This window comes from Adiantum capillus-veneris, chromosome 23, assembly GCF_014529385.1.
Source record: "Adiantum capillus-veneris isolate H3 chromosome 23, ASM1452938v2, whole genome shotgun sequence".
Taxonomy (NCBI): domain Eukaryota; kingdom Viridiplantae; phylum Streptophyta; class Polypodiopsida; order Polypodiales; family Pteridaceae; genus Adiantum; species Adiantum capillus-veneris.
This window is the reverse complement of record NC_140953.1, coordinates 100,578,237-100,594,006: the sequence shown is the minus strand read 5'-3', so window position 1 is coordinate 100,594,006 and position 15,770 is coordinate 100,578,237. Positions and strand designations below refer to the sequence as shown.

The 15,770-nt window shown below is 40.4% G+C and overlaps 1 pseudogene; it reads right to left on the bottom strand.

The window, feature by feature from the left end:
- Positions 1-719: 719 nt before the first annotated feature.
- LOC147428235 (uncharacterized) lies at positions 720-13,189 on the bottom strand (annotated as a pseudogene).
- Between the last annotated feature and the right edge of the window lie 2,581 nt (positions 13,190-15,770).

Here is a 15,770-nt window from a genome sequence, read left to right as displayed (position 1 = left end):
TATGCAAACCTCTCTGCTAGGAGACTCTTGGTTAGAAGATTTGCACGATTGTCATCTGTATGCACTTTGACAAAGGTGATAGCTTTGTCTTCAAGCACACTCTTGATAAAGTGATACTTCACCTCTATGTGCTTTGTCTTAGCATGAAAAACAGGATTCCTGGCAAGCATAATAGCACTCCGACTATCACAATGTAGCACAGGAACCTGTGACTTGATGCCAAGATCTTCTACCAAATGCATGAGCCAAAAAGCTTCTTTGCTTGCCTTAGTGGGAGCCAGATAATCAGCCTCAATGGTAGACAAAGCGACACATTTTTGCAGTCTAGAAATCTAAGAAACAGCACCTGCTGTGAAAGTAAACACATATCCAGAGGTAGACTTTTTGCAATCTAGATGTCCAGCAAAGTCTGCATCTGTAAAGCCATGCATAGATGTCTCACTCTTCCCAAAACATGTACCTGCTCACCACTCCCTCCACAAATGAAATGCCAGGACGTGTGGCAACCATAGCGTACATTAAACTACCAACGGCTGATGCATAAGGAATCTTGGCCATTTCAGCCCGCATATCATCTATCTTTGGGCAATCCCGTGCAGTAAGTTTTACATATGGAGGCAACGGAGTACCAATTGCCTTTCCCCCTTCCATATGGAAACAATGCAACAACTTATCAATGTAATCTCACTGAGATAGATACAGATGCCTGTTGGGCTATCTCAAGAGATACGCATGCCCAAAATATGATTAGCATTATCAAGATCCTTGATGTCAAAGTGTTTCCGTAAGCTTTGCTGTAATGCATTCAACTCAGTGAAATTTCTGTCCGCAATAAGCATGTCATCAACATACAAAATCAGTAGTAGAAGACTTCCAGCAATGGCCTTTTTTCTATACAAACAGTGATCAAAATTACATCTTCTGTACCCCTGAGACCTCATGAATGTATCAAACTTGGTGATACCATGCACATGGAGACTGTTTTAAACCACACAAGCTCTTCAAGAGTCTACAAACTTTTTTCTCTTGTCCCTTTGACACAAAACCTTTTGGCTGCAGCATATAGATTATCTCAAGAAAATCACCATGAAAAACGTTGTTTTTACATCCATTTGCTTTAATTCCATATCTTGAGAAGCAACCAGACCCAAAATAAGGCGTAATGTAGCAAGCTTCACGACAAGAGAGAAAATCTCATCAAAGTCAACACCATGCTTTTGCTTGTACCCTTTAGCAACCAAAGGTGCCTTGTACTTAGAAAAAGCATTAGATGTGACCCTTTGATTTGCCTAAAGGGCATAAGGCTCTACCATGTAAACGGTAGAGCCTTATGCCCTTTAGGCAAATCAACCAAATCCCATGTATGGTTCTTCTCCAAATACTGCATTTCCGAAACCATTGCTTTGAACCATTTCTTACTGTCATCACGTTGCATAGCCTCTTAATAACAAGAAGGCTCACCACAATCAGTAAGCATGACATAGTCCAAAGACGGTTCATATCTATCAGGAGGCCTTGTCACCTGAGTAGACCTATGCACCCAATGATCCATAACAGGTGGATTTTCAGCCTGTAAGTCATAAAAAACAATAGGTTGTTCAACCGGTTGCATCACATCAACGGGATGCCTATAGCCATCAACTTGTTCCCCAACCTGTGGTGCATCAATGGCAACTTCTTGGGGCTGATTTTCAGCACCTATTGACTGCTTTTAAGCACCATTTTCATCATGCATTTGTTGCTGAACATTGGGCCTTCTTGGCTGTTCATAAGTCACATCTTCATGAAAAACAACCCGCCACACTTCTTCGACTCTTATGGGATGTTTATGCATGCAATTTTCATTGAAGATGACATCATTGTTGTATATGATTTTTTGCAATGTGGGATCCCATAATCTATACCCCATTTCACCATCCTCACCATATCCTAGGAAAATACATTTACTAGACTTGGGTTCAAGTTTGGTGCGCAGTTCACTCTGGATGTGAACATAGGCTTTGCAACCAAACACTCACAAATGTGCATAAGAGGGTGGCTTGCCGGACCACACCTCCTCAGGCACCTTTCCACCCAAAGTCTTACTCGGTGAGCGATTAATCAAGTGAATAGTTGTTTGCACAGCTTCTGTCCAAAAACCATGAGGTAATGCAGCATGTGACAGCATACTCTGAACTTCCTCCTAGATAGTCCGGTTTAACCTCTCTGCAACTCCATTTTGGGAGGAATTAAAAGGAGTAGTGAGCTCTCTTTTAATGCCTTTAGCAGCATGAAAGTCAATAAATGCTTTTGATACATTTTCTCCACCATCTAATTCTGAGCGGAAAGACTTAAGCTTTTTGCCAGTATGATTCTCAACAAACAAAAGAAACTTCTTAAAAGTATCCAAAACATCACTTTTAGCACGTATTGGATACGCCCACACCTTACGTGTAGCATCATCGATAAGCGAGACAAAATACTTCTTTCCCCCTAAGGACAACTGGGGCATTTCACATACATATGAATGGATAAGTCTAACCTGTCAGACTTTAAAGAAAGAGATCTCTTGTGCGGTGTTTGAGTGTGCTTACCATAAATACAATGCTCACAATGAGAAAAATCAGCATACCTCAAACACGGCAAATAACCACAACGAGATAGAGTTTCCATTCCTCTTTTACTCATGTGTCTCAACCAACCATGCCACAAAGAAACACTCGACTGTTCAGTTACGGTGACAACATGGTCCCGGCACACACTGGATACGTACAAAGGATATAAGGTGTCCACTTTGCAGCCCTTGGCTACAATCCGTGACCCTTTACATATCTTCCACTTGCTATCACCAAAAGTGGTGTGATAGCCTCCATCATCCAGCTGCCCTGAACTGATCAAACTCTTCTTGAGTTGTGGAACATGATGCTCTTTATGAAAAACAAAGGCCATACCATCTGCAAAAGAGAACTGCACACTGCCAATTCCAGCTATATCGCATGCATAATTATCCCCCAAATAGACAGTGCCGTGCACCTCACATGTGTACGGAGAAAACCAATCCCTGTGAGGTGTCACATGAAAAGAGGCACCTGAATCAAGGATCCTAGCATGCATGTCCTCACTAGAATCCATAGCCAGGGTATGTGCATCAAAAGAAGAGGCATTGAGTATATCATTTCTGTTTTCACTCTCACAGCTACTTGCAACGTTTATTTCCTCAATCAGAGTCTTATCGTAACCCGAGTGAGTAGCAAAGTTATTATACAAGTATAAAAACCATGTCATGATCCACAATAACAATCAACACTACAATTTTAATGCAAGATTTGTCGAGCAATGAGAAACCTCAGCGAGTAGCAAAGTTATTTGACAAGTATGAAAACCATGTCATGATCCACAACAACAATCAACACTATATTTTAAATTCAAATTTTAACGATAAATCTTATGCAATTCAACAATGCTCATACATCCACAAAGTTTCTAAGCTATATCAATAGACAATTGTCATATCCTATATACAAAAAAGAGAGATTTTTAAAGAATTGTAAGATAAAAGGTGGAATATTGATGCAAAATAGAGATTAGCATGTTGTGCCTTTTCAACAACAACATTAAAAAATGTTTCAATTTTCTCTAGTGAATATGAAGAGTCACACTCATCATCAATAAAGGCATTGTGCCTCTGACACTTCTCATGGATGTCAAAATTGTATCGTACATTAGCTTCGGCATAAACTGGCAACACACTTCCATACAACAAAAAAAAGGTAAGACTCATAATCCCACATGTAAGAAATATAGAACCTACATCATAGAAACAAGAAATCTAAAATTGAAATTGTTGTTTGAATCATTATCCATAATTCCTAGATAATGAACAATGATACCAAAAAAGTGACAAAATAGCATACATTAAGTACGACGGGAACATAAATTAGAGAGCGAAAGGAAGAGTAAGGTGGAGTCTCACTAGTAAACAAAGGGGTTCACACGCGAAGGCATGTCACCCGCATCATCAACATCAAGAGAAGTGGAAGTCCCCCTCTTTGCTCCGCTTTTTAGGACGAGTAATGGTTGCACATAATTTGAAATCAAGGCATCATCACTGTCAATGGTTGCACACACCCGCCTTGTACCTAAGCATGCTGCCAATACTAAAGTTGTACCACATATCAACTCCAAACAAATACCTCCACGCCTACAAAGAAGCTCCACAAAACATGCAACAAAAGAATGACTTTGTTGAAGGACACCGCGCCATGGATCCCCTGATGATGACCTTTCCTGAGAGGACTCTAGAAGGTGGTGCATCATGTAAGAGTCCAAAGGATTCATGCCAAGTCTATTGAATAGTGGGGTGCTCTCAACCACAAAGCAATGTGGTTGCATGTCAGCCATATGCACCATAAGTAGGAGAGAACAATGACACTAACCAAACCATAGACAATAAGAACAATAACACTTAACACGCCAAATGAGAAACAAACAAGTTAGTATACAGAAGAGAATTACCTCAATCCGACCACCAAAGCTATTGACATCCCGTAAGCTCCATGATGGAGGACCGCAATAGACGATGAATATCCATCTCTGATGCACGCCAAAATCTCTCAACCCAGCCAATGGTATCTCTTGCAAGGGCATGTGTGTTCATGCTATTCCAAGTTTATATAGAACACATACCAATTCTAAAAAACATAAAAGACATTGTGTTCTTGAATATATAGAAAGTCATGAAACTTACAAATTCATTTTTTGCAAGCTACTAAGTAGAGCTATCTCTGGTACTCATGTTAGATCAGTAATTGTACAAAGCACACTGCAATGTTTCTCTCGATTAGAGGATAATCTCTCTTTAATTGCAGTCGTCCAAACAAAGGCTTCTGTGGTTTCCCTCCCACACATAAAATTTTTTATTAGAGATAACTTGATGATTAGAAAGCTCTATCTCAAACTCTTTGTGTATATCAACCCATATTGGGTCCCGTGATGAAATAAATTCCTCTACAAAATACATAAGCACATACAAAAAAGAACACTTAGCAACTATTTATGATGACAAGAAAGAACACTTAGCAACCAAACAAGGACCGAAGTAGAAAAATGAAATACCTATCACATAAGCTTCCTCCTTCTTACAATTCTAAACTGAAACAATGAAAACTCCTTTTTCTTGCATATATGCCTCCTTTGCAAAAGCAAATTTTAATCCACTAACATCATCCCTTAAACCTCTCACCCTTTCATAGGGAATCAATTGACATAAAGGAATTAGTGGAAAATCAAAACAACAGAAAATGTGAGTAGATTGAAGAATATCCTATCCTCAATGCATATAGAGCTTGTGCTCATCCCCCAACTCTGTATTTATTGCTACTTCATCTCTTGCGACATACGGCACTATTTGTAAGCATGCCTCTTGTGGAGCAAGAGACTCAAAAACTTCATGTATGGAGCCAAGCCCCAAGTCTTGACTTTGCATCTCCTTGTCTTGTGTCTCCAAGCATTCTGTCATATCAATGATAGAGACCACACTTATTTGATCACTACTTTCTAAAATACTTAAAGCTTGATTTGAAGAAGGTCGTCTTCCTCTCCGACCTCGTCCACAAGTAGAAGGACTAGCATAACACAACCAAAACCAATTTTTTTACTTCACTCCAATACCAAACCAACTTCACTGCAATTAAAAAAATTAAAAGAAACCAACTCAGAAATTCCTTCTAGCCAACCATGTCGACAATGTCTATGCTGCCTTGGATGGCTTGAAGGAGCTAACAAATTCTAGTAAGTGATGACCAAATCTAAAAACAATCTCGTGTGTTATCACAGTGGTTCGTTTTTATTTTCAGCGATGATTCAAAAACATTTGAGAGCTATGGCCCATCATTAGATTTAAAAATTTTTTTTCGACACACCATAGGGCCCATAGGGGGAGGTGTTTATCCCTTCCAAATATTAGCCATGTTACATGGTCGGGCAAGGGCCGCGTACCATCGGGCAAGAGCCACGCGTAGGCATCACCATGGCCACCTAATTGATGCACCACATGCTGGGAACGATGGAGCAAACTCGTAGCAACCAACTAGGAACCTCCTCCTTGAGTGACCCACCCCAGGAGGAGGATGCACTCGAGTGTCCAAGGGCAAGAGCCCTAGCAACGTGAACACCAGGTGAGCACAAGGTGTCCCTCTAGAGTATGATCCAACAGGGGCTTTGAACCCACAACTTGTAGGTTGAGAGGCCAAAGCCTTACTGTTAGACCAACTCTTTGGGGACTAGATTTAATTTCATTGATTTTATAGTTCTTAAAAACTCATGAGAAAAAGACTTCATGTAGCCGTCCACGCCAACGTGGATGGCTATAGATAGTTTGCAAAGGTAACCTAATGATTTAGAAGGAATATCGCTCTCACGATAATGGTGCCTCTTCTCATGTACGGCCAAGAAACCATCTCTACATTATCATACTCAGCTTAATATGGAAGCAGCACTAGTATCTCGGCCATCCCTGATCAATCACAACCCGCCATGTACTATTGCAAACTATCATGAGAACGACCCCGATTTGTAGCAGCTGTGTGAACTAGAGCACTATTAGCAGCGAAGATTAGCACCATTATCGCCATGATGCAACAAGTTGCAACAAGGTATCAAGGTAAGTGTCGCTCAATTTTAGCACTTCAAACTCTTGTAAGCATGTGAAAGGAAGCCACTAAAGCTGTTTCCAGCTTGACTTGCAACGGGTTCTATTGAGGAGTTCAGAATACCTGAAAGAGATGATCCGACTCATCCAGAGTCCCAGCCTACTTGGCATTTTGCAAATGGTATGTTTGGTCTAGTTCTTTTCTTTGGAATTCTCCTCACAGGATTAAGGAGCAGGCAAGCTTGCATGTGGCACTATGGAGCGTGCATATGTGCTGTCTGTGTTTTTGCTTGCTTCATGTAAATTGAAAGCTCGCTATTTGTCATGGAAAATGAAAGACTATACTAAGGGGCAAAGGGATCTTGTAATGATAAGCTTGGTTCGCTCTAAGAGCACTAATGGCAGATTATGGTCTGCCAATCATGGTACTTTTCTGGACTGGAATATCCTATGCACCCACAGAGCATGTGCCAACTGGCATCCCTCGACGCCTTTTTAGCCAAAACTGGACGATAATCATGGTAGGCATCCAAATGAGTATATATGGAGGCACCCAGTGATATCTGTATAGGGTCAAGCATATTAGTGGTGACACTATGTCATCTTGAAGTGGCAGGAAGCTAGTGGATGCAATCATGAAACTGGATCGCAAGGTCCGAAAACGATGACAAACCACTACACTATCGCCCATTGGTTCCTTCTCTGCATGCTGCTTACGCATAACATTCTACCTCCACTTCTATGAACAACAAGCACGGCACTAGCTGGCACGCAAGTATCCTTCCTGCAGGCTCGTATGAATCCGGCCTTATATACTATGCATAATTGGTGTTTGACAGCAGATTACCATCAATGCTAACTACCTCATGATGATTGCAGCAAAGGAGGCAGAGAGCCAAAAAGAAGACTTTCAAGCCACCAAGGATGCTTTGATTTGTCTATTAGCACTGACATACATAATAGTGATTTACATGTGCGAGTGCAGCCTTAAACAGCTGGCCAGCATTATGAGGAGGCCTGCACGCTTAGGGAAAATAACTTCCTGTAGCCATCCACGCTAGCATGGATAGCTATAGATAGTTTGAAAATCTATCAAGATGTCGCGCTCAATTTCCAAGCCGCCGTGCTGACCTCACCCACCCAAGTCCAGTATCTCGAGTCCAGTATCTCGAGGCCAGCCCCACCAAGAGTCCTGCCGCCCGACTCATACAGCCATGCTATTGAAGCATCCAGCTCTTACTCGCCACCACTATCTCCACCAGATCAAGTCCAAAACATGCTTAAATCCTATGCCAGGTGGGCGCATGAAATGAAGAACTGAAATCTTTGACAGCTGCGACCGCCATCGCTATCTCTGCTGGCACTACTACCAAGGTATTTTAGCTCATAAAATCCTCATAATCATCCCCATCAGAGCCTGTAGCAGTGACTTGTGAGCGACCTACTACTACTACAAAACACTTCAATTAAACCTACCTTAACAAATAGTTGAAGCTACATCGTGCACAATAACCTTAAACTCTTTGTAGCCACAGGTAGTTTTCAAAGGTACTTGGGAGGAGGTTTCTTTGCAGCTGATGACTCTTGCCTTCCCATGAAGAATCTTAAACGATGCCGTTAGAGACAATCAAGCTCTTGGTGGACTGCAAACCACAGGAGCCTGTGAGTTTGAGACAAAGCAAGCGTAGAAGGCTTGTACCAATGCAATCGTCAAATAACAAACACAGGGCCTGCTTGGAGGCAATGTTGAATAACACTAAGAAGGATGCATGAGCATATGAGCTAACCTAAAAAGAAAGATGTTCCATGAATTGGGGAAATTGAAAGTTTCTTCTAGAGATTTGCGCAGGAGAAATGCAGGGAAGACGGTTGAGCTTCAGGAGGCTAGGTGAAAATTGCCATTTTTGTACAGTAATGATAGGGAACAATTTTTATAAGACAATTCAGGAAATCATTTTTAACTATTTGATCTCACTCTGTAAAAAAATTATATAGTGAGAATCATTCTTTCATATTATATTAAAGAAAGCCATGATTGGTGAGTATGGATACATGAACATGCAAACCTCCTCAAGCGGCTTGTAGTTATGACTAGAATTTCAAGTAAAAAATTGGGAAGAAATTTAAAACTTTGATTCAATGCGTTGTAGCAATCTGTACAATACCACTGCTTCCTTGTCGTTTGTATCAATATTTCTAAAATTCAGCTTGTCACACTATTAACCCATGGAAGGATGCATTACAGTTTTTGGGCCACGACATGGACATAAGCTAGTGCTAATGTTTGAAAGTAGATTTTATTCACTAGCAGTTGCTTCTGTGCAAGAACATTTTGAGCTTCGTGATGCCGATTTCTATCTTCATCAGCTAACATTATCTGTACCGCAAGTAAAGCTGGAGGCTACAATATCAGATGATGGTGAGAAAATTTCTATGCTTGATCATGAGTTGCACCAGTTTTGCAAGGTAGATGTTAAAGTGAGGATCAAATTGGTGCAACCATCAGCAAAATTGCTCAAGACAAGAAAGACAACAATGGAGATCATTTAAATGATGATCTACACAAAGTAGATCACTCAAAGATCAATGGGAGTGTGATTGACATGATTAAGTGCATGCCATTGCAAAGCAATTTACCCAGCTAAATATGATGACTACATTGCATTTGAATTGCCAGAGTTGGTGATTCTTCAGGTATGATTTGTATGGAGCAAAGACATGATAATCACATGTGAGCAAAGTATGCCACTTGTAGTAGTGATAGTTTTAATGATGTTGTTAGATTTAGCAGATGCTTCGGGCATTTTCATTGCATTAACATTGAGTGTCCATTTTATTTGCGCTCAAATATGTCTAATGAGTCTTAGTGGTGAGGTCGGCTTGTTAAATCATGTCCTAAAGGATTGGTCTCTCACAGTATGACACACTGACATGCACTCACTATGGAAAAATGCCTGAATGTGTCTCTACATGTCCTACATTGTGCACTATTGTTTGCAAAGAGATAAGCACCATTGTACTGGGTGTGCTTTGCATCTTGGAGAACATAATCATCCATGTGCAGAGGGGAGGAGTCGGACGATTGAGAGTCACATAGATGAAATGTTGCTTGATCGTGCAAGTGGAGATCCTTTGGTGACTGCCAAACAGTTGGAGAGAGCCACTACTCATGATATTATCATGGAAAACCTTATTGGAGCAGGTTCAACGGCAAGAGGTGTGATTGAAGATTTGGAGTTTGTTGAATTCCTGGAAAGTCTGAATCCCCTTTTAAATAAAGGAGAGTAGAGCAAAGTTTGGAGTGTACAGAAAGATCAAAGAATATCACTACAAAGGGTCTGGAGGCAGTGCTTGACCTTAAAAGCAATTGTAGATATCCTTTTATCCATAGTATCCTCTTCCCAGGCCAATTGGTTGATAAGGTGTAGCCCCATGTACAGTTAAAGGACCTGGCAGTTGAGCTGATTTAGTGAATTGGATGCTCCCTGGAGGTAATTTAGAGCAAATGTGGGTGCACTTTGATCATGCCACCGTGTTCAAGGATGGCCGCCTATGTCAGCACATGTCTATGACCCTTACGTACAAGATCTGCTCACCATTGCACAACTGTTGAGTTTATTGTGGAAAATAAATATGCTCATATTCAATTTTGGAAGATGCTAAATAATGTAAGGAACAAGGATAAACCAGACTTCGAAGGATTCATGGCAGATGAAGCAAGTGCCAATTGGATTGTTGTGCGTACGGTTTATTTTAGAGGAGCAAAGAAATCTATTCCAAACAAAGAGAGATCATGTTTGTTCCATTGGGAGCAAAGTATGGTTTGACATACTACCAAGTGCATCCATTCAGCATTTCAAGAGGAGCACAAGCTTTGTGCTGCAAATGGAGAATTGCACCAACACGGAATGCGGCTGAGAATTGTAAGGGAGAGCTAGGAGATTTTGGAAAACAGAAATGGCCATTGAAGGGGAGGTTCCTTCATTGGAGACATGGTTGGCTTGGTGGGATGTAGAAGTCCTAGGGGGGAAAGATTCGTATCGCAAGATGTTGAAGGTATCTTTGTCCCTAACACAAACTTGTCTAAATCAAAACATGCTAGTATGCATTGCCTCTATTGGTTACAAGGGTCACATAAGTTTGTATGAGAAAACATGTGCAGATATGGCTTTAGTTGTGCTTCAAAGTGTGAAATATAATGGCTAGTTAAAAGGTGTTGGTAACTCCATCAATCCCGGCATTAAAGACTTGGCAGATCGCTTCATGAACCGACCTTTATCTTCTGCAACAGCAAACAAGAAGGAAACTAGTTGATCTAACACACTCTTTAATGCATGAAATGGGTGTCAATAGTCCTGAAATGAATAGAACTATACTCCAAGAAAAGAGTATCAAAAGAAAGAGGCCAAATTTTGCTGATGCAAATATTATCTTGGAGGAGGATAGCCACCGACCAGAATATGTTACAGTGACAGCTTCAATTAGTGGGCTCCAACACACAAAAAATCCTTCAAGGAATGTCCCATATTTAGAGGTAATTGCAGCAAAGTCAATTTGGGCAATAAGAAGAACAAAACCCGAGCAAAAGATGACTTGTTTTGGTGTGGTGTCAAAAGATGGAGATTGTTGTGGGCGATTCATTAATGATTGCTCTATGGATTCCAAAAAAGGGCTGCTAGCTCCTTGCTTCTAGGGTCGTAGGAAATATCCTCAATCTGATTCAAACTCAGGAGGGCTCGTAGAAGGGTTCATTTGGTTTTGTAACTCCATTAACATGTACACTTGGAAGGTTCACAACATAGTTGAAGGGCCGCCATGTCCAGCTCCCGGTGTTTAGGTGGTCGCAAAGAGCACAAATTTGCAACCTCAAGAGGTAACTCAATTGCAAGCCAATGGTTTTTTTTAAAATGGAGGAGTGACTTTAGCAACAAGAATTCATGAAACAATTACATTGAACCAAAGAGTTGCTAGCGGCCTCTGTCCCAAATTTAGGGATGGCAAGATTGTGAAGTGGAGATCACAATCAACAAAGGAATTTCATGGCAAGATTGAACTGGGTAGAACCATGGCAGTAGAGTTGGTGCATGAGGTCATTGTGGTTTGCACACGTTTTCTATGTTAAGACTGCGGGTCAAGTGCAAAGGGAGTGATATACTCTGTGAAAATGTCAGATTTTTTTAGATGTACTTGCGAGGATTTTCAAAATCAAGAAAGCAAACGCCTTGTATATATGCCATGTAAGCACATTTACTTCATATTTTTGCAAGTCCTTGGCCTTGACCCTCACTCTCATGAGTTCATGCATGAGGCTGCCCTAACAAAAATAGAGCTAGTTCAAGCACTTGGAGGTGCACGGGTGAAGATGCAGCCTTGAAGGCTTGTGTACCTTGCAATGTTTTGGAGAAGTAGTTTTTTGGTGATATATGGTTATGGGCGTTAAATTTTGTGCCAAGTATTCTCGATCGGAAGTATTGTTATACATTGTACACTTTTTTGAATTGTAGGTGCAATACATCATTTTTGTCGATTTCATTGTTGATGTAAGGTTTTTGCATGTATGAGTGATCAAACAATTGAAAAAGAGTTTTCTAAGGTAAAGAAACTATGAAGGGATTGTTTCTAACCATCAAGAATTGAATATGCATATAACAAATATATTGCACAAGGGTGTCACAAAACATCGCAAGTTTTGCTCAATTTATGGTTTGCTTGATTTTGTTTGCTCGGATTTTGGGATTCCTCCTTAATCAAAACATTGCTCTTCTTTGCATTTCCCTTGTCCTTTGCATCTATTTCAACACCTTTGTTTTTCTCTTTCTTCCACTCAAAACATTCGTGTTTATAATGCCCTTTCTTACCACAATGGTGGCACTCAACATCTTTCCTACGAGATTTGTTGTGTGCCTTGCCCTTATGGTCAAACTTCTCCCTCTGCTAGGACCTGCCCCTCAAGTGCAATGCATTAGAAGAACCCTCAGTGGTGTTCTTCCTATTCATCTCTTCCATGAGGAGAGAACTCTCTACATCCATATATGTAAGTGTTGCACTCGAGCTACTGAGAGCTGTCCGCAAAATATCCCAACTCTCGGGCAATGTGCATAGCAAAAAAATGTCTTTGAACTCATCGTCAATCTCAAATTTCAGACTTGAGAGTTGATTGAAAATTGAGTTGAACTCATTGAGGTGCACCGACATTTGCGTACCCTCCTTCATACAGAGATCCATAAGCTTCTCAAGCTAGTAAACCTTACTAGCCGCACTCTGTTGTGTGTACGAATCATCCAAGCTTTTCCACATGCCCCAAGCTCACTTTTCATTCTCAACATTGAACAATAAGTTGTCAGACATTGAAAGCATAATCGTGAAATGAGCTAACTCGTCCACTTCCTCCCATTCCTCATCCGACATGTCAATAGGGTTCTGTCCCCGCACTTTAATCGGTTTTGCTTGTTTCTTTTGCAGCATCACATTATAACATTGCTTTTTCTATATCTCAAAGTTATGGGACCCTTCAAGCTTCTGAATGTGCAAAAGATTTCCACTTTCATTGCTTGAAGCCATCCCAAGTGAGTGCAAATGCTAAAACCCTGATTTAGCGACTTAAACACGCCCAAATGTGCGCAAATAGGCCAAAAACATCCTACTGTATTAGAAAAACAGCAACCAATTTTCACTCAAAATCAGTCCACAACGGCTTACATTTACTGCCAAACCCTTACTAAAGGTTTCCACAAGGTGTAATACATCTATTGCTTGCTGAAATTCAATGTTTTAGGGCAAAATTCAGACCTGTAAACACTTGTTTTGTTGAATCTTTAGACCGGTACCAGTGGAAATGCCTGTAAGAATGACCTATGAGACTCGCCCTACTGAATTTGTGTCGAATTGATGTTGAATTTGGTCAATTTCAGCAAAAATTGACTGTTGTTCGCCAGTTTTTGAAACCCTAATTTTACAGAAATGGTCACTGTGGGTCTGTTCTACACGATGAGGAGACTTCTTTGTGACAAGTTTGAGGCAAATTGGCAGAAGTCCCTATGCGCAGCAAGCAAAATTGAAATTATCATCTGTGCTCGCAAGATGGCTCTTTTGGAAAAACCTAGGCTCTGATACCACGTGTGGGGGAGGTGAAAAAGAATCCTACTTGGTGCCTCTTGTGATGGCAATGGAGAAGAAGAGAGGAGCGTGAAGCAGGAGCAAGCGTGGAGAGAGAGAGAGAGAGAGAGAGAGAGAGAGAGATAAACGCACAATTTTGGGAGAAGAGCCCTTAAGATGAGTTTGGGGCTTTCTCTTTATTATGAGTAAGTGACCTAAAGGTCCAAGGGCCATTCACATTTGGGCCCTTGGACTCAAGGCTTAAAATGCCTTTATAAACATTATTCCCTAACAGCCAACTATAAGCAGGTGATGCAAGTACATTTTAGTAGCAACAGACTGTTGTACCAAATGGGTGGAAGTTGTAGAAAACAAAAAAGCTCAAAGTGTGGCTAAGTTTCTATATCATAACATCATGACCAGGTTTGGATGTCCTAAAGAATTGATCAACGATAGGGGAACTCATTTCCTAAATGAGGTGATTTTTGAGTTTACCAAAACTCACATGATTATGCATAAAAAGTCCACGGCATATCATCCCCAAGCTAATGGACAAGCTGAAAGTACTAAAAAAAATTGTTCAATTTTTTTTATAAAAAGATTTAGAAGGAGAACCATAAGGATTGGGATAACAAGTTGGACTATGCATTGTGGTCCTTCATAACAACTTTCAAGGTTCCAATAGGTATGACACCATTCAAATTGGTATATAAACTTGAAGCCATGATACCTATGGAGTTTGTTGTACCAAGTTTAAGATTTAGGCCATAGAAATTGTCTCCTAAATTGTCAGTTCAGCAAAGGAGAAAAATATCATGATCAATTGAAAGAAAACAGGTTCGTGAGTTCTTATATTACGACAAGCATGGGTTAGCATGAATGTGAGATTCAAGGTATTACAAGTTGGAGATTTGCGTGATGTTATACAATTCTAGGTTAGGTCCTCATCTAGAAAAGCTCACATTGAGATACAAGGGTCCTTATCATATAGTGAAGGATTTGGGACAAGGTACCTCTATTGTAGCCGGTGTACTCGGAACAAGAGTGGAGAAACCTGTTAATGGTTTCAAGTTGAAGAAATTTTAAGGTAAGCCACCACATTTAGATTGGACAATTGTAGGTTTTCTTGAAGCAGAAAAGCCTGAAGAAAGGAACGACATAGGGTTTTATTATCAACAGGAATGTTCAAAGTCTAAAAGTGCACATAAGAGTTATGTTCCATATGGTCCAAAACAAGGTGTCAAGCAAAAAAATGAAGTTTCACTATGTTATAGGGTGAATTTCCAGATCCAATGGAGCAGCTTTCAGAGTGTCTAACACAGTTTGAATTTGTAGAGTCGAAAATTACCAAATCCGGTCACCATGATTTTTTTAAGTCGGATATTTTTAAAATGATCTTGATTTGAGTGTTGACAACCGACTTAGCATAATCATGGAAAAACGAGTGTGATTAATTGATTCTTGAAGATTTTGTGGTGCACCTGCGTAGATCAAAGGTGCGAGCTAACTAATCTTCATCACTGTCATGTTTTCACAAAATCACTTGAAGTACCTTGTTGTGCAAAAAGCTGAAGAAATGGCCAAGGGTAAGCAAATCGCTACCATGCAGTCAGGTGTTGAGGACAAAGTCTTGCAAAAATTTGAACCTCGTTGCACAAAGGGGTGGTGCTTAGTGTTGATGTGAGCATTCCAAAATATGAAGAGGAAGGTTTGGGTGATGAGGAACAGTTACACAAACACCTATGACAAAGACCAAACTATAGTAGTCGTTGATGGTTTCGCTCATGGATTGCAAGGTGGAGATGGATTGGAAAGCCGAGGCTAGTGCAACATGGTTGCAAAAAATGGTTTGTATGCTTTTTCTTCTTCACCATGGAGTGAGTGAGTGAGAAATTATTATGTTAAGTCACACGTAGATATTTTAAGAAAAAACAAAGGCATGATTTCTACTCATGTTTCTCTAAGCTCTAAAGTGGTAGCAAAAGTGTTTTACCTCTAGCTGCTGTGACTGCGATTCCAAAGTGTCATGAGTTTTTTCTAAACAAAG